At 46.8% G+C, this 20,947-nt stretch overlaps 1 pseudogene; it reads left to right on the top strand.

The window, feature by feature from the left end:
* LOC142767753 (glutamate receptor ionotropic, NMDA 2B-like) overlaps window positions 1-20,947 on the top strand; it is a 145,671-nt pseudogene that overhangs the window by 98,536 nt on the left and 26,188 nt on the right.

The following is a 20,947-nucleotide window of genomic DNA, read 5'->3' as shown; positions in this document are numbered from 1 at the left end:
TAGCAAGCGCGGCCGATGGAGGTGAGGTCGCCGGAGACGTGCTAATACCAGAAATACCTCCTGGGTTGATGCTCAAGAACAAAGTACGTGTTTTTGTTGACGGTGTGCCTGTGATGGCTTTGGTGGATACGGGGGCAACCATTTCGGTCATGAGGGCGTGTTTTAAAGATACCTTGGGGCGGAAGGTTTTATTTAGGTGAAATCAAGCTGCGAAGTTTTGCGGAGTGAGTGGTGAGGCACTGCATCCTGTTGGTGTGTGTAAAGCTGATGTATTTCTCGGAGGCCGCGTTATCCCAACGGAGTTCGTGATTATTCCACAGGCGACACATGATGATATTTTGGGTATGGACTTTTTGAGGGAGTGTGGTGCGACTGTCGACTGCCGCACAGGGACAATAGTCTTGAGTGATCACGTTCCGCCAGCACTCTTGGAAAACCCTGTGGATGGTGAGACGGCATTGTGTGTCTGTGGCGACACTATCATACCATCGTTATCAACCGTTCATGTACCTGTTGGTTGCAGCGACAGCTATTCCACCAACTTTGATGCCAACGTTGAACCAGTGTACACCAACTGCATGAAAAAGAATGTGTTGATCCCACATTGTGTGGTGTCGATCAGACGTGGACGCGCTGGTTTATGGACTGTCAATTGCTCTACAGAACCCGTGATGTTACCAGATGGTCTAAAGTTTGCCGTCGTCAGTGGACAACACGAGGCCTTACTGGTGACCGAGCTTAGAGATGCGCCGGAAGAGCATCGTAGTAACTTTCAAACGGCTCTTCTGTCAATAGTGAATAAGTCGCTGAGCACAAGTGAACGCCGAACATTGGTCAATGTACTTTCGAAGCACGTCTCTGCATTCGACTTTGCGCAGAAAGACAAAGTGCCCCTAATCCCTGCTTCTCGGACATGTCACACTATCAACACGGGTTTGGCCAATCCGATTAGACAAAAGCCATACCGTGTTTCGCCATCCGAGCGGCAGATTATTAATGAGCAGGTGAACGAAATGATTGAAAACGGTATCATTCAAGAGTCGGTAAGTCCATGGGCAGCTCCAGTAATTCTCGTTAAAAAGAAAGACGGATCCTGGAGATTTTGCGTCGATTATCGCCGATTGAATGCTGTAACAAAAAAAGACGTGTGCCCACTTCCACGTATTGATGATGCCATAGACTGTCTGCATTCGGCCTCTTACTTTTCCTCTGTAGACTTAAGATCGGGCTACTGGCAAATTCCCATGCATCCTGATGATAAAAAAAAAGACAGCCTTTGTAACCCCTGACGGCCTTTTTGAATTCAACGTGATGCCATTTGGACTGCGCAACGCGCCGGCGACGTTCGAGCGATTTATGAACGCTGTTCTTCGTGGCTTGAAGTGGAGCATTTGCATGTGCTATCTCGACGACGTCGTCATCTTTGGCCACACCTTCAGCGAACACAATTCACGTCTGAATACTGTACTGACTTGCATAAGAAACGCTGGCCTTGTTCTTAACTCAAATAAATGCCACTTCGGAGACCGACAAACCCTTGTTCTCGGGCACCTAGTCGATCAGGAGGGCATCCGTCCAAATCCCCAGAAGGCAGCAGCCGTTGAAACATTCAATGTGCCGCGCTCTGTGAAGGAGCTCCGCAGTTTTTTGGTGCTTTGCTCCTATTTTCGCCGCTTTATACCTAAATTGGCCGAGGTCGCGTATCCGCTGACATGTTTGCTACGGAAGAATACTCCCTTCGAGCGGACTCCGGAGTGGGACTCCTCTTTTCGTCAATTGAAGTTCCTCCTGATGTCGCGGCCTGTTCTTCAACACTTCAACCCATCAACTCCAACCGAACTGCACACAGATGCCAGCGGCATAGAAATTGGTGCCGTCCTAGTTCAACGCTATGGTAACCGCGAGCACGTGATTGCATACGCAAGTCGCTTCTTGAGTAGGCCCGAGCAGAATTACACTGTCACAGAACAAGAATGCCTCGCGGTAGTATTTGCGATTCAGCGGTTTCGGTCTTACTTATACGGACGCCCTTTTACAGTCGTCACCGACCACCACTCATTTTGTTGGCTCGTCAACCTTCGGGATCCTTGCGGCCGTCTAGCGCGCTGGGCCCTTCGGCTCCAAGAGTATAACTTCATAGTCTCGTACAAAAGTGGTCGACGACACGCCGACGCAGATTGCCTTTCGCGCATGCCACTGAGCACTACAGAGTGTGACGCCGATGACCTCGATCACCTCGTAGCTTCTGTGCCACCAAAGTTTGCCGACCTCAGTACTTTCAAAGATGAACAGTGAGAGGACACCAGGCTATCATCGCTTTGCACAGCTCCTACGGCATGCCATTTCTGTGTACGCAACGGACTCCTATATATGAAGAACGTTTCCAGCACTGGCGCAAGTTTCCTCCTGGTAGTGCCAGAAACCCTTCGGACAGCGATTTTAGATGCTATGCACGACGATCCTACGTCCGGACATTTAGGTTCTGCGCGGACGCTTTACCGTGCTAAGGAACGCTTTTATTGGCCAGGAATGCGACAGTCAGTCGAGGCGTATGTGGCCAGCTGCACACATTGTCAACGCCACAAACGCCCGCCTACTGCTCCGGCTGGTCTTCTACAGCCCTTGCCACCTCCAAGCACACCTTTCCAACAGGTGGGCATTGACTTCATGGGCCCTTTTCCAAAGTCGGCTAAGGGCAATCGCTGGATAATTGTATGTGTCGATTACCTCACGCGCTACTGCGAGACTGCGGCCATACCAACCGCAACTGCCAGCGACGTCTCTGTGTTCCTGCTGCAGCACGTTATCCTCCGACATGGCCCACCTCACGTGATCATCAGTGATCGTGGGCGACAATTTACGGCAGATATAGTAGAAGAGCTGCTTCGATTGAGTGAGTCCCGCCTTCGTCACTCGTCGCCATACCATCCGCAAACAAATAGGCTCACAGAGCACACCAACCGAACAATTGTAAACATGCTCTCTATGTATGTGGCATCCGACCACAAGAACTGGGATGACGTGCTACCATTTATAACGTACGCGTTCAACACCGCTAAGCACGAGACAACAGGCTATAGCCCCTTTTTCTTGATGTACACACGACCGCCACGCCACACACTCGACACAGTTTTGCCATTCTCGGCGCACGAGAACCTCTCAGTCACCGAAATCCTCTGCCTCGCAGAAGAGGCGCGTCGTATTGCTCGTCTACGCACTTTGGCATCACAGGAAAAATCGAAGGTACGCTATAACGTCCGCCACCGGCCTGTAACTTACCATCGAGGCAACTTAGTGTGGCTGTGGACTCCGGTACGAAGACGCGGGTTATGCCAAAAGTTCTTGGCCACATACGACGAACCGTTTGTAGTTCTCGACAAAATCACGGAAGTCACATACACAATAGCTCACCTCACGAGAAGTGGTAGAAGAGCCGCTAATACCCAAGCAGTCCATGTCGCTCGACTGAAGCTGTACACACCAAGGTGAATCGGTTACCTCGCCCGGCGGGCTTCGTCTGCGAGGGGAGGAATGTTACGCATGCCTTGGAAGAAAACGAAGATGGGTGAACATGCTGGCTGCCGCAAGCTGGAGGAAGAAAGAAGACGACGACACTGCGATCATCGACCTGTTGGCCGCTCCGGCGCTTCTCTTCGCGACCAAAATAAACGGCCCCCTTCAGCAGTATACGTCCTGGTCCTCCTTGTGCGTAACAATATATAACGTGCGTCCAGGTATTTGAACCTCCCATACGTTACTCCGTGGCACGACAGTTTAAATCACAACCTCATACACCCTCTTGCATTCTAACTACGAGCTCCTTGTGTCCGCCATTTGCCGTTGGTAGTATCGCAGATCACTCAAGGACTTCAGCGTGGCAGTGACTTGTTCACTTTCGCCAGTGAGATGGCGAAGTACAATACGGCCGTTTTAAATACGGTCGTCCAGTACACGTTGAATCGCTGCCGGAATCGGGCTGTACGCTGCCACCTGTAATCTACAGGAACAGGTCACCTGTGTGCGGCTATTGCTATAGAGGGTAGATCAAGATGTAACTCACAGCTTTGTACAAAGTATCGTCAGTTTTGTACATGTTGTGCACTCATTGCAAGACTTGCGTGATAGCCATAGAAGGCTAGAAGGTAACTTCTCTAGCTGCAGTGGACGCCGCATTTGCTAATGGAATACTAGCATTTCTTTCTCAATTTTTTTCGCGGTCACTTTCATTGCTTTCATTTTGCAGCTGGCAGCATTGTGTATTTTCTTTTTTGGTTGCTCTTCTCAACACTCAGCGTTCAACCAACCATGCTTTAAGGACCTGAAAGCATGACTGTGGATTATCGTTCTCACCAACTGTGGAATGTCGCCCTCACTGCCGGATGGTGGGGACAATATTCGAGTCATTTGAAGTGCCCTTACTGTAGAATATGAAAGGGGATCACATGGCCCAAATAAACGCGGATTGAACCAGCACTGCCCCTTCCTGGTAGACGAAGCTGTGAGAAAGCGTGAGAAACTTGAGGGTTGCCCTTGACGACGACGCAGTAGCTGCCGAGCATTTGTAGTAGCCGAGTTCCGGCAAATGCGGATATCGATCTTGTATACGGCGGCGTGTAGAGCGCATTCGTCTTATGTGTGGTGACAGCGACGGAAAGCCAAAAACTGCCGATAACTCTGGGAACCGCGATCGTCTTGCTTCGGTTTACCTTTGTCCGACTGTCGTCTTCCCGGCAAACTATCGGTAGGCGCGTTAATGAAAACAGATGCGATAATGCGAGCTAGAAGAGCTTCCTAGCGACTGTCCTGAGAGTAAACATGGCCTGCGCGGCTTGCCTCTGGCGACGGCAGGCGGTGCATGCTGCCCCCCTCGGCTTTGCCCTTCGGGCATGCTGTTCCGCGTTCCTCTAAGCGTGCGTATTCTTTGTGCGTTGCAGAAGTAATTGTGGATGACCTAATATGCACGCACGGTGTCTGATTCATATTTAATATCACTGAGTATGATGGGCTCTACATCCCGATGTGATATGATTAATACGCTGGATTAGCCTCATTCGTGAAGTGCTATTTATCTTTACTGCTCACTTGGACTCACTCAACTCTCGGCTTGATCTGAGTCTGATTGAGTCTGCATGAGTCGGCTCATGATGTTATTAGCGTATATTTAGCTGTTAACAACGCTCGGTGCTCTGCTTCGTACACTTTGATCTAGACGTTTTAAAATACAAGTTATCAGTAGTTGCAATACACTGATGACATTTTTTTATGGCAGAGATAGCTCAGACATATTTTTGTCAAGAACTTTTCACCAGAGTAATTTTGGGGGGTGGGTTGGTCAAAGCCATCCACCTGTAACTCACGCCTTTAATGAATGACAGGCTGGTGTCCTCAGATGCTAGTTCGTTCAATCATGTTTGAGTAGACGTGACTACGAGGGCGAACGGACATAGGCTGAAGTAATGCTGAAGTCTAGCCGTCATCAGTTCCGCAGGCTTACTGTACCGAGTCCCAGCCATGGCGGCCACCTTTTCAAGGGAAGCGAGAATGATTGAGGCCCGTGCACTCAGATTTAGGCGCATGGTAAAGAAACCCAAGGGGTCGGTGTTTCCGGAGCATTTCACTACGGCGTCTCTCATATTCATGTCGTGGACACGGGACGTCATTCTCCAATAAATATTATAGGTTATAACACCAGAGAACAGTTTCTTGAATCGTAAAAGTTTTGTAAGTCTACACAGATGAAGCATACCGTTAACCAGAGCTGCTGTTAGGTTCAAAAATAAATTAGCGTCTGCTAACCAAATGAAATTCTCGCGAAACTCTTTATTACGATCATTTGATGGGATAACACTAAGGTGCATGGCAGCACAAGTACTTGTTTGGCTTCCTTTTTTTAATTTATACTTTGGCCCACCACTGGTGCAAAGGGGTTGGCTAATGTACATCAATTTTTGTATTCCTATTATTTGCTGTTTGCGTTCCCTTTTGTGGTGTTGCATGAAGTGTTCTCGAGTCATTGCGTGTAGGAAGCTATAGGCTCAGGCCAATGGGCAAGGTAGTTAAAAGAAAAGGTACTAACTGGAGTACGTCTTCGTTCATAGATACACCTGAAAACGTCAGATGATGCACTATAATGATGATACCTTAGCGAAGCAATGGGTTTGGGAACCATCTGCCAGATAGATATAGAAACAAAGCAATGGCCGAATTTTCGTTTGAAGCTAGAAATTTGAATAATGATTGACCGACAGCTTTTAATTTCGCTACACCAGGACCCTACCAAAAAAGTGAATATCGGCGGCCGCAGCTGCCCTCCGTCCAACTTCAAGATCGCATAAAAAACTCTGCGTTCAGGTGTCAATAACTGCTGTGAAGCATGAGAAGCTTTTTGCTTAAGACGTTGAGCAAGTATCGGTGAAATTAGTTGTCGCGTTTGCTCTTTATGAAGGCACCATTATTAATACAGAACCAGAACATTGAAAAATGGAGCCAGAAGTAGATTAATTTCGAGCGCTTTTCCTTCGCATCAGGTTCAAGATCCATCAGTGATCAAGGTGAAAGTCTGTTTCGCCTAGGTTGATTTTTGTGCGTGTATAAATACCAATGGTATTCGATATTTATCCTTTTGGTATGTTTGTGCAGCCAAAACGGCTTCTCAGATATTAGACAGCAAGAATTACGACTGTAAACATGAAAACAAAACCACAGTAACCAGCCTAGGTGATTATTTGTGTCGACGTGTCTCTTAAGCATCCTAAGCCAGGGCTCAACCAGTGAAATCAATATTCACCTGTCGAAGAAAAGTGCCTTGTCAGAATATGAGCCCTATCTACATCTCCGGTCCAAAGACCAAATATATGTCTGAAACCACATGCCCATGAGGTGACATCTTGAGTAGTCAGCTAGCCAACAAGCCAGCCAAAGGTCGGTCGATGCCTGAGTGTAAGCTCCATCGACATTTCAATTAAAACGACTTCTGATCCTTCAAGACTGCATCATATATACGCTTAACCTCTTTGTCGTTTGCAACTCTGCACAAAAAAATTGGTTTCACCGCAACGGCGAATAAATGACTGAGATAGCGACAAATTAGAATCACGTGATGACAGTCGATGTATTGATCTCCTCTCTCCCACTTCATGAGACTTCTGCGCCTAACGTTTTCTGGCGTTGCTTCCCGCATTGGAGGCACTGCAACCTTTTCGCAATTTACTTGATTTCGCACTGCTCTCGAGATCGGCCTACCTTTGGCAAATAGATGATGTCATGTGTTAATATCATGTGACTTCATTGCAGTCATGATGACGTGAACGCGTGTTGATAATTGTTTTAATTACTCACGTTAACGCGACCACCGACGGTCAACTTTCGTGTTTTACGATGCATTGAAGGTTTTCGTCCGAGAGCAACGATGTAACAAATGAAAGGCCTGAATACATGCACCTCTAAACGGAAGCTAAAGCATTTTTTTAAGATAAAACCTTCGGAGTTGTTATTAATAGTTTGATCCTTGCCTAATTAGAAAACAGATGCGAGTTCACCGAATTGAATACGACTAGCATTTCTCGGGGCAAAAACAGCAGCTAGGCCATGAAGATTCTTGAAAGATTGAGCAAATGGCATCTTTGGCATGACGGCGTCTTCCCCATGACGCGTCTTACGCTAAAGCAGCATTGTTAGAGCGTACCCTTCACTTACGGCGTGCACGCGTAGTTAGTCACGGAAGCCACGGTATAATATACGAGACGCCTCTTCACATTCGTTTTCGGCAGTTTGTCGTCATAGAAGATATTCTAATGCAGCCGCAGAACTTTCACGATCTATGTACTTACTTGAGCCTCGGGTACTCAAATGTGTAGCACTCTCGCAGTTCAAATTAGTGAGCGGTGAGAACCTCCTGTCGGAAAGTTTCCCGGCTCCACCAACGGTACGAAATATGACATAGTCGGAATGCGGCCCGGCTGGATTAAGGGTGCGAAAGATGAAGTGGTTCATTTTCATGAGCACACTCCGTCTGACTGCGCTCACGTTAGCGCAGTCAGACGAACATTTCTTTCACGTATTTAAGAGCTCCCGCTGCAAGAAACATCAAAAATATTATGAAATTGTCCGCAACGGTGCTGGTTCTTTCTACTTTGGCGTTTTACCGAAGTTCAACCTCATGAGCTTGCCTTTAAAAAAGCATTTTCAGAGAACAGACTTAGTTTAGATTGACCGTATGTACTCTGAGATCTGTAATGCTGGAAGTTCCATCATAATAAGGTGATTACTAGAGAAAAAAATTAAGTTTTAAGTTTCAATTTGAAATTTAGCGCCAAAATCGCATCCCGTGACGTCAAATTTTCAAACTATAATTTGCGTACTTTGGCGACATGCGCTCGATGAAATTTTCTCAAACGTTGTGTGATATATCTATGGCAACCACGAATGACAATCTACTTCATTTTTATCGGCTATTGACGTAGGACCCAGTAGATGCCTTCAAAATCTATGACGTGATGGTGTTGTGGGCGTGCCCTACCGCATTTCCTTTTTGTACGTTTTTTAACTCACCAAGCATCGTGTCATGGTGAGAGGTTTTTTTTTTTAATTTTGAAGCTGTACTTTACCAATACGTGCGAAATTGTTTTGGCCTCCTTAGTGTCCCTTTAATGGCGCGGGATAGACCATTATTTGTAAATCACTGCGGGGCATGCATAAAAAGCTTCTCCTTATTTTATTCCCTGCCCAGGCATTCATTACAACACGTCGTTGGCCAAGCTGCACGACGAAATAGAGCGTGCTGTGCTCGTCCTCGGACACGGGCTCGAGCTCTTCGTCAACGAGCCGGCCAACGTCAACGTCACCCTCGCTCCCGGACTGCGCTGCTACGAACCCGGAAGGGCACACTGGGAGCAGGGGGACACGTTCTTCCGGTCAGTGGAGCATTACTAAAACAGCACGCTTGACTCACGTGCACGACAGATGCGTCCGCTCGCAGGAACTTCCGCATAGAGGAGTAATTCGTCCGTAAGCTTCTTACCGTAGTTACGGTTTAGAGATTACCCAGTTTTCAGAGCCGTGCGTGGCAGTGGAACCGCTGGTAACGACCTCTCAGGAGATTTTGTGCAACTACAATGAATCTGAAATTTATCGCTTCGTGTGTTTTTGTTCTTTTTGATGGGAAGCATCAGGTACTCTCCTGGCTAACATTTACTTTAATGAGCAGCCCTATATAGACCAGTACTTGAGTACGAAATGCTTAAGTTACTGTCGTATTGATATTTTTATGCCTGTATAGGTTGAAACTCCGCATCGTCAGAAGTCGTTGTCAAAGTTGTCACTGCGGTAATCTTTTCCAGTAAGCCGGTAATACACAAACGCTATCGAAAGCCATGAGCTGTTTTAGTTGTTTCGTATTTTGTAGATGTCGTGATTACAGAGCATTTGCCTTGTGTGGTCTCACTGGCTGGTTTAGGCTGGTTCATTTTTTTCCTTTCATGTAGAAACTTTTGCCCGCTGCTGAAATGCGAAGGACCCATGACGGAGACTACGTTCAAGTGGTTGCTCGTCCCTTTACTGTTCAAAAGCTTGATACTAATGAACTTGCGCTACTTCAATAACAATACATGGGTAATCCCTATCCAGCGTAACTGAACGCTTTAAACACCTATAATTTCAGGTTGGTCTATTGAAAGGACACTTCAATAAAGCTTTGCGTATGAAAAATTGAAATATTTCAAGAAGAAAGTAGCATTGTTGTGTTTTTCAGTGAGTGCCTAATTCACTTCGTCTGCACCTTTTCTGCCTCATATCTATTTTTCCTAAAGAATCAGTCAACTAGCCTTAGAGAAAGCGCTGTATAATTTATAGAATTCTTTTAATATTATCACAAACTCGTCGTCATCTCTTTTAATCTTTTACAAACATATTTCTCTTTCTTAAGCACAGGATAGCAAAACGTGAATTTACCCTGGTTAACCTCCCTGTCTTCTCGGTATATTTTTCTATTTCTCTCGAGTTATAATATTTATAAATATTTATACTGGTACAGAAAAAGAATGATCGTTGCTGGTATCGCACACAAAAAGCTAGATAATGAGAACTATCACTGACGCTCGGCATAACATCATTGATTGTATGAAGATCAGTGACGTGAAAGATTATGGAGGCCATGTGTTAGGTTTCACATCAAACGCGCAGAGTTTGTGGGTATAAATTTCTCGGGCAATAATAATCTCTACGTGCTTCTAGTAAAAAAAATTCGTCGAGAGCCTGCAAATTTGAATTGTCATAACTGCTTTACTATAAACTCCTACATCCGCGAACTTATACTTGACCTGTAATAAAAGGTTCTGGAAGTGTGCCTTCCACTTAAAGGAGCAGTGGCACAAATTTACGAAGGCGAGATAATCGGCGAGATGGATTTATCTAGAGACATACGCAAAATCTACGAGATACAAAGGGCATGTATAGCCTAGAAAGTATTTCAAATCAATTTTAAAGTGCATGCCGCCTGCGACTTAGTGAATAGCGTAGCGCTGCGCGAGGTCGACATCAACGCGGGGGCTCTGTAAACAAACCTACGTCACGAGTTTGTGTGGACTGGTGTCTGGCATGTGCCTTACGTTTGCACTACTTGCGATTTCATCCGTGCCTACGACTTAGCGTATGCTGGCTGCCATTGCGGCACCCATTCACACACGCTCTCGCATGCGTCTTGACGTCATGGTTTTGCGTAGTCACATGGCCAGTTGTGGTTACCTTGCTACCGGAGCGGTTCCTGCCTAGTTCAGTGGTCTTTGAAACTGAAACTCTGACTGGGCGCTCTTGAAGAGTTTCAATATAAATAAATATGTGTCAAGCACTCGGGCAAACGAAGTTTCCAGCCGTGACAACTGGGTCATAGGCTACCTATATCAAAAAGAAGAAGGTGCAAAATTTTTGTTTCAGTGATCCGTTAAGCAGACTCTAATATAGAGTAATCGACTTCGTGAAAGTAAACGGTATCGTAAAATAACAGGTACATTTATATGGGTAATGTGGAAATATTACAGCTACCTGCGTAACGTGTCGATCGAGACCAAGAGTAGTCCTAACATCGAGTTCCTGCCTGACGGTACCCTGAAGTACGTCGAGCTGGACATCCTCAATCTCAACAAAGGTTATTGGGGCAGAGTGAGTACTTGCTTGACATTGTTGTCTTTCAACCCGATAAACTAAAGGGCTTGTTTCTTAGAAATTCCAGTGTATGTGGTTCGTGGTGGTGGGGGCATCTGTAACTGTGAGAAAAAAAAAAGCCCCGTTAGCAGTTAGCTGAAATTCAAGGTAGTGTAACGAGGGCAGTGGGCATGGAGCTCGAGTATAGAAAAGGAAGAAGACTTGCTGTGATCGCAGGCTTGCGTTCAGTTAGCCCTTGCGCTAAATAAAGCTCTCCTTCGACGAGGCAACTCCTGCTTGTTCAACAACCCGTTTCAAGTGGTGGAAGTGCTGGGTACATCTGATCCTCACCCTGGAACTTCGCAGCCGCACACTCCAACGATTTCCTACAATGACTGATCCGGGGCCATCTCATGCTGCTACTCCAGATCTCGCACCTGTGCCTGTCTTCTGCGCTGGCGCTCTCCAGCAGTGCGACCCCCCCATATTTGGTGGCACAGAGGACCAAGATGTAGACAACTGGATTGCCGAGTATGAACTGGTGAGCGCCGTCAATAAGTGGAACGCAGCCGATAAGCTCACGAATGTGAGTTTTTACCTGACCGACGTGGCCAAACTATACTACAGAAATCATCAAAGTGATTTTAGTACCTGGTCGGAATTGGCAAAAACCCTCGCGGAAGTCTTTGGCCGTCCTGCTGTCCGCCGCCTTCGTGCTGAACAGCGCTTGCGGGGCAGAGTACAGAGAGCAGATGAAACTTTCACGAGCTACATCGAAGATGTGCTATTTCTCTGCAAGCTCGTCGATTCGACTCTGGACGAGGCAGGCAAGATCAAGAACATCATGAAAGGAATCGACAACGGTGCATTCCAAATGCTGGCTGCGAAGAGTCCCCAGACGGTCGCCGAGGTGATTCAGCTCTGCCAAAGCTATGATGAGCTGCGTAGGCAGCGCGCTTCTACACGCTGGCTGCTCAAGACACCGCGGACATCTCATCCCTGGACTATCGCTATGACACCGCCGACCACTCTGCGTTGATGCCAGTCATAAAGCAATTCATACGCGAGGAGGTCGCCCGGCAGCTATCTATAATCACAAGAACTACCGAGCCGATGGCACCCTTGTCGCCTTCGCTTCGCCAGGTTATTCAATCGCAAGTTGCCGAAGCATTGCCGCCAGCTCAGGCTCCACCAACTGTTACCGCACCACTAACGTATGAAGCCGCAGTTGCTCGGCCACGTGCGCCAGCGTCTCCGTCAATCTACGAAGCTACTCGCCACGTTTATTCGTCGACGCCACCTGCCCGCTCGCTGACCGTCCCGTCTCCGGCTGTATATGAAACAGGTCAGAACGTTTATATGACGCCGCCGCCTGCACGACCATTTACGGTACCTTATTCAGCGAACAGTGCCCCTATCGTCAGCCAATGGCGCACTCCAGATAATCGGCCGATCTGTTTTTCATGTGGCATCTCAGGCCACGTAGCTCGTCACTTCTCACGACATTGCAGGGGCCTCACATTACATGCCCACCATGCCCACTCAGCCGCGATATCCCGTTCCTGCCGATCCACCTCTAGACGTACGTCCCGGTCGCCGACCATCCGGCTCAAGGCGTTCACCTTCTCCTCGTCGTCGATCTATTTCTCCGATGTTACGTCGCAACAGCCCACCGCGAGGGGAAAACTGACGGGCGCAGTTCCGGAGGCAAGAACTGCATTGGCAGCGAAAATTTCAAGACCTAACTGCTGTCCCCCGAACGAAATCGAACTCTATATTGATGGCATTAAGGTGCGCGGACTTGTTGACACTAGAGCTGCCGTATCTGTAGTTAGCGAGAAACTGTGCCGAAACTTGAAGAAAGTGACCACGCAACTTACCGACCTATCTTTGCAGACAGCTACGTCCCATCATATTCAGCCTTCAGCTTTGTGCACTGCACGAGTCGTCATTCAAGGTGCGATGCACGTCGTCACATGTGTAGTTTTATTCCGTTCTTCGCATGACGTTATCCTTGGGTGGGACTTTCTTTCGTAAAATTCTGCTTTGGTCGACTGTGCTCGTTCCGAACTCGCGTTATCTGTGCCATGCTATGACCCCGACGATGGTGCTTCGTGTAGAGTGTTTGCTGCTTCTGACGTTGACATGGCGCCTTTCTCAGCTGTTGTTGTCTCGGTGTCGCGTGCCTCCCCTCCGAAATCGCCTGTGTTGTTTATGCCATTAGTCCCATCTGCGTGCCGTCGAAATATCATGCTTCCGTTTGCCGTGGTCATTTTTCGCAATGGTCACGCTGCCATTTATGTGTGCAATCCCTCGGACAGTCCGTCATCCCTTCTACGTGGAGAATGCCTGGGAAGCTACGAACCTTGCGAGTGCATTCTTCCGGCTACTATACCCGATTCAACGGTTTCGCTCCCAATTTGTGCTGTCACTCCTACCAACGCGCCTAATGATGCTCTGGACGTATTCTCGGATGCCATCGACTCTGAGCTCGCACCAACTCAGCGCCAAGAGATTATAAATCTTCTTCTCCGCTTTCGTTCTTCATTCGATCGTGACCAGTCAGGCTTAGGCCGAACCTCTGTGGTCGTTCACCATATTGACACCGGTCAACAAGCCCCGCTGAGGCAGTGTCCGTACCGTGTGTCATCTGCTGAACGCCGTGTCATCGACGAACATGTTGAAACGTGGCATCATCGAGCCCTCCAACAGTCCCTGGGCTTCACCGGTTGTTCTCGTCAAGAAAAAAGACGGATCCATCCAGTTCCGCGTTGACTACCGCCGACTCAACAAGATAACGCGCAAAGACGTATACCCTCTGCCGCGCATCGATGACGCTTTGGACTGCCTACAAGGAGCAGAGTTCTATTCTTCGATAGATTTACGCTCCGGCTACTGGCAGGTGCCCATGGCAGAGGGTGACCGCCCGAAGACAGCCTTTGTAACACCGGATGGACTATATGAATTCACCGTTATGCCCTTTGGCCTCTGCAATGCACCTGCCACTTTCGAAAGGATGATGGATACCGTCTTGCGAGGTCTGAAATAGAAAACGTGCCTCTGTTATTTGGATGACATTGTGGTATTTTCAAGCAATTTCGCGACCCACCTCAGCCGCCTCGAGCAAGTTTTTACGTGCCTTTCCACGGCGAGACATCAACTTAACTTGAAGAAATGCCACTTTGGCGCTCGCTAGCTTGTAATTCTCGAACATGTGGTTTCTAAGGACGGCATTCTCCCGGACCCTACGAAACTTAATGCAGTCACGGCGTTCCCAAAGCCGACCACCATCAAAGAGCTTCGAAGCTTCATCGGCCTATGTTCTTACTTCCGCCGCTACGTCCACAATTTCGCCTCCATTATCGCCCCCTTGACCAATCTTCTTGCCGGAAGTTCTGATTTGTCAGCGTGGTCGCAGGCGTGTGATGATGCATTTCAGGAACTCCGACGGCTCCTCACCACGCCTCCCATACTCCGACATTTCGATCCGTCTGCTCCAACGGCGCTTCATACGGACGCTAGTGGTGTCGGGCTAGGGGCCATACTGGCCCAACGCAAGGAGGGCTTTGACGAGTACGTCGTTGCCTATGCCAGCTGCATCCTCAGTGAAGCCGAGAAGAATTACAGTGTAACTGAAAAGAAGTGCCTCGCCATTATTTGGGCAAATGGAAAATTTCGGCCTTATTTATATGGACGTCCGTTTGATATTGTAACAGACCACCATGCGCTTTGCTGGTTATCTTCACTAAAAGATCCTAATGGTCGGCTCGTTCGTTGGGCATTGCGGTTACAGGAGTTCGATATCCGTGTTATCTACCGTTCTGGCCGGAAGCATTCCGACGCCGATGCCCTGTCACGTTCGCCATTGGCTTCAGAGCCTGTCGGCTCGCCTATCTCCACTAGTGCTGCCTTGGTCATCAGCATTTCGGACATGCCTTTCGAGCAACGCAAAGACGCTTGGATTTCTTCTCTTTTGGACTTTCTCTCAAACCGGACGCCCGCTCCAGTTTCCAGGACGCTTCGCCGTCAAGCAGGACACTTCGCTATTCGGGATAACCTGCTTTATCGCCGAAACTACAGCTCGATCGGCCGTAAGTGGTTGCTCGTCATCCCCTGACATCTGCACTCTGACATCTGTGCCACGTTCCACGATGATCCGCAATGTGGCCACGCTGGTGTGTTAAAAACATACACCTGCTTGCAGATGCGGTACTACTGGCGCGGTATGTACCGTTTCGTTCGCCGTTACGTAAGGTCTTGACTTACGTGCCAGCGACGCAAAATGCCCACTCAACGTGCCACAGGTCTCTTGCAGCCGTTGTCATGTCCAGCACGAGCTTTCGATCGTGTCGGAATCGACCTTTACGGTCCGCTTCCCTACACTTTGTGTAGCAACCGCTGGGTCATTGTCGCTATCGACCACCTAACGCGGTACGCTGAAACAGCTGCGTTACCTTCTGCTACCGCAAAAGACGTTGCATGTTTTATACTGCAAAACCTGGTTTTAAGGCATGGAGCACCTCGGAAGTTACTGAGCAACCGCGGCCGCGTTTTTCTCTCCGATGCCATCAAAGCGTTGTTGAGCGAGTGTCGCATCATACACCGCACTGCCACAGCCTATCACCCGCAAACTAATGGGATGACAGAGCGTTTTAATCCTACACTTGGGGATATGCTGGCCAAGTACGCTTCATCTGACCAGTCAAATTGGGATAGCATACTCCCTTTTGTGACATATTCTTACAACACTGCAACGCAAAGCACCACTGGATTTTCGCCTTTCTTCCTCTTTTATGGACGCGAGCCATCATCAACAATGGATAGATACCATTCTTCCTTATCGACCGGACCCTTCAGAGATGACTACCGTTTCTCGAGCAGCAGCACACGCTGAAGAATGTCGGAAGCTTGCTCATGCGTTCACGTCACATGACCAGACGCGCCAAAAACATCGCCACGACGCGTCAACCACGCATATGAGCTTTACTCCGAACTCACTGGTGTGGTTATGGATTCCTTCTACTCCTCCAGGACTCTCCCACAAGCTTTCGTCCAGGTACCATGGCCCTTATCGAGTTGTACGCCAAACATCCCCTGTCAACTACTTTGTCGAGCCGCTGGATGCATCTCCGGACAAGCGCCGTCGGGGAAAAGAAATCGTACACATCTCTCGGCTCAAGCCATACCACGACCCTTCTGTGTACACCTGTCCTTAGGTCGCCAGGATGGCTCCCTCATCGGCCGGGGGTGATTGTAATGAGGGCAGTGGGCATGGAGCTCGAGTATAGAAAAGGAAGAAGACTTGCTGTGATCGCAGGCTTGCGTTCAGTTAGCCCTTGCGCTAAATAAAGCTCTCCTTCACCGAGGCAACTTCTGCTTGTTCAACAACCCGTTTCAGTAGATGCAAGTAAAAATAAAAGCTGGAAGGCATCTGCACTAGGCCTTTTTCTTGCGGCACCCTTCAGGTCTTCACCGCAAACGAAAAATGAAAAGGAAGGCAAACCAGCGTGTGCGTGCGTGCGTGCGCGTGAATATCGCTATCTTATTCAACTCCTAAAGGAGAAGCTCATGGGTCCTACAATTTTTGCATGATATGTTAGATAATATAGGCGGGGAAAATGTTTCATGCAAAAACAATGCTATCGGCTAGTTTTGTTTCGGCTATTGGCTTTATTACGCAACATTTATCGCTACCGATGTGTGCACAGAAGTTGTGATTGGCACTTCTTGCTGGGGACGGATGGTACTGTTTATGCACCCTAAATTTTGTGCAAAGCTTCTCAAATTCAGTTGAGTTTAAAGCCACCAAGATAATTCACCATAAAAGTTAACGTTAATTTTGGAAATCTGCGGCTCATTGCATGTCCTTACTGAATGCGTCCTCATATGGTTTTTACACACCAGAGAAAACCTCAGATTTGTTATAACAAAAGATTAAAATGCGTACAGCGTTTCAAATAGTCTTCACTTGAGATTAGAATGCCCAGTTAATTGGGAAAGTGGTTCCATGCAATATGGCAGCAGTGCATTCAATGAAATAGAGAAAGTAAAATGATGAACGAATCATTGCAAACATCTAAAAAAATACTGCCATATAGAGTGTGACAGAATGGTAACTCTAAAGCTTACGCTTGGGTGTTTATTACAATTCGTTAGCATTTTGCGGTTCTACTATTGCCAACAGTGAGCTGCATATTGCCATTTATTAGAAACGGGATGTTGCACGTCATTGAACAACGTAAAACCAAACACAGTGGGGAAATAAAGTAAGAGATGCCTGTATATTGTGTGTGGCTAACGACAATGCATTCTGACATAAATCCAATCAATACTTTTTTTAAGTGTTTTCGTTTAAGTGCTGATTCGTTACGTGTTCTTCAATATTTTTACAGTTGCATTTCCTTTATGGCTGCCCTTGCAGAACTGACGCGCCAGATCAAATTATATTATTGTTACACTGTGCCAGATCAAATTATATTACCGTTACGCTTCATGAACGTTTTAAGTGTTTACAACTTTGAAAGCAGTTTGCGACCAAGAACACGGAGAAAGTAAAATTGAACGTCGTGAGGTCTTCTATGTTGTTTTGGTTGTCTTTGTTGTTGTTGTTGTTGTTGTTGTTGTTGTTGTTGTTCGTTTCTCAAAACGGATAAACGAGTCTTCACTGCCCACAGATCGGAGGCTGGACGCAAAAGGGTATCGACATCAAAGACATCGTTTGGCCTGGAGAAGAACTGGTCCCGCCGAAAGGGGTTCCAGAGAAATTTAATCTCAAAGTATGTCCGGATTCTGAGTTTCTTTCTTGAAAATGTAAAAAAAATTGAAGATGGTCAGATGCTGCCGAAAGCCGGCTGGATGCGATTTGTTAGGGCCGTTGCTGTAAATCGAGTTTCACAGTGGCACACGTACTGGTTCATATATACAAAATAATAGAAAAAAGTAGGAATGTGAAACAAGCTGGAGAAGTCAAAAGAAGTGTCGAAATGTTTTTTTGTTCGTTGAATTGCAAGGCATTTCAGTCTTGTCGTTTTTCGGTGAAGTCGACAATTTCGAAATACACAGATAAGCGACAGCTTTGTCAGTCGAAATGCATTTATCTGGGAAGAAACTTCGAAAACTTAAATGTGTCGCGAGGTTATTTGCCGTTCTTTTGTACGATGCTGTGTATTTTTGTTATCTATTAATTGCGGATGGGCTTTTGGTTATGAAGCGAATATTTAACTTTCGTAGTTAAGCGCCCCAGTTTCGCGTTTCACGTTGTTTAAGTGAACTCGTTGCTGTAACCTGACGCCAGTAAAACGTGTGTGCGTGTTCTTGTAGTAGGTTTTAGATTGCAAATTGTTACGAATGGTTTTAAGGCTTGCTTTAGGTTGGTTACCATATGAAAACTTCAACTTTTTTCTCGTTGAGTTATCGCAGAGCATTGAAACCCAAGGAGATATTGACTTACAACCCTGAAATACCAGTTAGAACTTGGCGTAATAGTTCTTTATGAACGAAGTCCGGACTTCATGTTTGACATCTGATGTAGAAGGGATCAAACGTTTAGAAAAGTTCCTGACATTTTCACAATAACTGCGGCTCACCCGGTCGTGTGTTCTGCTGATGATTACTGTATTTCCCAGCACAATAGAACAATAGACTGACCGAGTGTTCAAGCACGTGATAAAACGTCACAATTTTTGTTTTTTTGCGTGTCCAACCTTCTGTTGCATCGGAACGAAGCATGCATCATGACTAGAAAGAAAAATCGGCGCAGAGAGTAGAGAAGGTTTTGCAGTAAATAATTTGGTGTTATCGCTGCTCAAGTGGATGAAGTTTTGATTTTATAAAAGAGGAGACACCACGTGAGCAAAAACAGTGGCTGCAAATTTACCAACATATTTTTTTAAGGTATACTGAATAATTTCGAATGTTTTCGTTATATTGTTTTGGATATGCGGGTTACAATCTTCGCTTTGGAAAAAATCGAAATATCAATATTTGTTAAGATAAACCGAAAGAGTAGTTTAAATATAAAGCTCTCCGTTTATTTTATGCAGGTCTCTATAGTGAAGCAGATGAATTGAAAGTAAATTGGTGCGCGCAAATGAAGACAAGCTCGCAGAAATCAAACGGGATAGGGACAAGCGCTTGTCCCTGTTCCATCTTTTCTGCGTCCTCCTTTTTATTTGCGCACGCCAGTTTACCTCCAATTGTAAATCAACTCGTCCAGCGGCAAGACTTACCGAACAACGCGAACTCTCTTGTTACTTATTCATTTGAGTTTTTACTGCGAAAGCAGTTATGAGATCAGAACACGGCTCGCGCGCGGCGCCGTAGTGGTCCGCCGCTGCCGCCGGTGTCCGAAATCAGCATCAAACAAAAAAAAACCTCAGTAAGGATAAGTCATCATTCACACAATGAGATTTAAACCCGGGCACGCTGTGTGCCAGCCCGTTATTCTACCACTGCGACACGCCAGTGCTTAGAACTCGTTTCTAAACTTGCCTTGGGCAGGCTTGATGTCGAGGAAAAGAATCGCGTTTATATGAGTAGTAAAGCATTTTAGAACACCAAAGGAACAACCAGGCGTCACACAATGCGGAATCGCGTAACGAGCGGGTTGTCCAATGCTCCAACCCATTAGAAAACTTCTTCTTGACCACCTATTAACTGTGGCGCGTACCCACTTCAGGCATGTTTCTGGATTGTCGTCAGCCGCTGCATAAAAAATTGCTCAAAATTCCTAACAAGTGTGTAGCAGATACCACGCTTCTCCATAGAAAGACGAAAGATAGAAAACTGAATGCTGCCCAACTACACAACATTTATGATAATTTATGGCGTAGTAGGTACCCAGCAGTGTGCTTTTAGCATCGCAAAGAGTGTTTATAAAAAAACTCTGAAAGGCCGCTCTTTCATAGTTCTCGCTGTGGCTGTTCTGCGCGTTCAGCGCAGGCCTGGCATTTTATTTTAGCACAAATTAAAGCGAGGAGGTTGAAACATTGTGACGTGTGCTGAAAACTCGATTCTATTAGTAAACTTCTGGCAGAACTATAAAAATAATTATTAATAACGAGTCTATACAGTTATATGATGACTCTCTACATGAAGAGGCGCAATCTGCTTAGAGACCAACTGCAATATGTCGCAGATGCGCGCGCATTTATTATTTTATAGTTGGAAAAGTTACAGCTTTTATAACTTTAAAGGTAAGCGTGGTTAAAACCAGAGAAGCTGCTGTCATCGTCAGGACAATGATGTCACAGGTAACGTTCATGGTGGAGCGTCCATTCCTGAACATCGGTCAACCGGACAACGAGACGGGTGAATGCGAGAGTGGGCGGGCCGTCAAGTGCCGTGTCGTGCCAGAGGCCATGTTGCAAGGGTGAGTCAGCGCTTTTTTGTGCAACCAAACATTGTCCAAGAATATTTTATAATTAGAACTATACTATGTTTCACCACTGTTGTTCAGCACTGCCAAAGCTAGTTCAGCAGTACCAAAGTTTACTCGGGATTACGGTGATGGGGTCTGTCAGCGTAGTGCAATCACAGCAGTGGTGTCCGTCATAATAGCGATGCGGCTAAAAATTATTACACAACAAAGCAATCAACTAATAACGGCGTTGGCTTTAACAACGATTCGGATACTTTAATGCTGCATGACTTTCCTGGTGGCGGATTTATCTATAAAAGGTTCAAGTACTCATTCAAAAGCGATCCGAAAACGGAATGCCAGACCGCCCAAAGAGGCGGGCCAACAGCAGTCGTCTGTCGCGGTCTTTAGATCCCCTGATCGCGGAGCGATGCTCTCGCCCAACACTTTGTC

Source organism: Rhipicephalus microplus, chromosome 7, assembly GCF_043290135.1.
Source record: "Rhipicephalus microplus isolate Deutch F79 chromosome 7, USDA_Rmic, whole genome shotgun sequence".
In the NCBI taxonomy this organism is placed as follows: Eukaryota; Metazoa; Arthropoda; class Arachnida; order Ixodida; family Ixodidae; genus Rhipicephalus; species Rhipicephalus microplus.
The sequence above is the reverse complement of the archived record's forward strand: the minus strand, read 5'-3'. Positions and strand labels throughout refer to the sequence as shown.